Below are 1,823 nucleotides of genomic sequence, written 5' to 3'. Positions count from 1 at the left end.
AAGAGATGATGAACCCAGAGGCCACTTCAAGTATAAATATTTTATGACTTGCAAGCCATCATCTTTTAATGGAAAGGACAACCCAAACAGAGTTAATGGATTGAATTTCAGATATGGAACTAGCTTTCATCACTTGCGGGTGTATAGGAAAGTTGCAAACCACCTACGCAGTGAGACAATTTAAGGGATCAGTTTTTCGCTGGTGGAACACCTTGGGAAAATTAATAAGCCCAAATAAGCCATTGCAAGTAATATGGGAAAAGTTCCTAGTGAATTTCAAGCGAAAGTATTGTTCTGCTTAGAACATACTAGAATTGGAGAACCAATTCCTGAATTTGAAGAAGGGGAATATGACTATTGACAAGTACACTCGTGCTTTCACCAACAAGATGCAGTTCGCCATGCATATTGTCACGAACAAACTAACCAAAATTGACACTTACACTGAGGCGTATCATGGGAGTACATTGTACCACTTAAACAGTCTCCTACTTTTGAGGTATCTGTTTGGGTTTATGGGTTTCCCAAAAGGTATTAGACCTGGTTAAGCCAGTGCTAAGACTGTAGGAACGTCACTATAGTTATGAGACCAAGGAAGCAACAGATTGCTTAAGGTTGCTTGTGATGTAAGCCTACCATTGGTCATGTAGCAATCGCTTTTAGCCATGGATTTGGTAACGATGGGATTCGATGCATGGATCCAATCGGTTGGATCCAATAGAGGGTGAAGAACGAGACGCTTGAGGAAAAGAGAAGAAGAGCCACTTCTCTAAGACCTTAAATATGAAGCAAATATCATATATAGATAGGATTAGATTGTGTGGCCTGATGTAGTAGACATATAATATGAATAATTATTGTAATCGCTTTTAGGAAGTAACGAAACCCCAATTTATGTTACATAGTTTGTTGTATAGCAATAAGTAATTATGGTTTCAACATAATGGATTGGTTAAGAATATATTTGGGTATAGTGTACCTTGTATGCAGGAGACTACATGAGAAAGAATTTATAACAAAGGTTGGGAAGTAGAGTTGTGGTCGAAGATACGCATGGAAGAAGTTGTAGTGGAGTCTAGGAAATTTAGTGTATATGATTACTTGGACACGTCTATGTGTTTTAGAAATTTCTTTTGTAATCTTTAGGAAATAATATCTTAGTGAACTACTAGAAAATACTTGGGACAAGTATGAGTAAGTGTGAAAGGTAGTAGAGGCCTATACTACCAGAAGCACATGACCCGCACTTGAATCAGGGAAAGTCACAAGGTTACTAAGACACTAGTAGTTGAGCTATTTTGTTCATTTCCATCATTATGTTTGTTTTGGTAATGACTACGAAGATAAACATTCCTACCTTAGTGGTCATATTGAACCGAGTCCGGCTAATCTACAAAGTAAGTTCGACGTAATGTCCAACTTTAGATATAAATAAAAGATAATCGAAGAAATCGATAGAAGTATCACATTCTCCATTAAGGATTAAGCAGCCGATAGGTAGAAATGCTACATACTAGAATGTAATTATAACACATTAGAATATGAAGGAAGATATCCTTCATGTTAGAGTTTGACTCAAAGAGACGTGAGTCTAGCCATTGAAAGGTCATTAGAACATGACCCATCATTTTGTTACGATCGTCAAAGTAAAGACCTTATATTAGGATAAGTCAATTCTAAAAGGAGCAAGAGCCTCCAATGGAAATCGGATTCAGAAGGAAAAGCAGGTGCATGATTGAGCACCATCCGCAGTTAAGAAATCTAAGAGTTAGTAACTCAATAGAAAATACATAAGAGTTACGGTTATCACCTAGGATGGAAAG

The sequence above is a fragment of the Lactuca serriola genome, chromosome 7 (assembly GCF_051521515.1).
Source record: "Lactuca serriola cultivar US96UC23 chromosome 7, Lser_US96UC23_V15, whole genome shotgun sequence".
In the NCBI taxonomy this organism is placed as follows: Eukaryota; Viridiplantae; Streptophyta; class Magnoliopsida; order Asterales; family Asteraceae; genus Lactuca; species Lactuca serriola.
The sequence above is the reverse complement of the archived record's forward strand: the minus strand, read 5'-3'. Positions refer to the sequence as shown.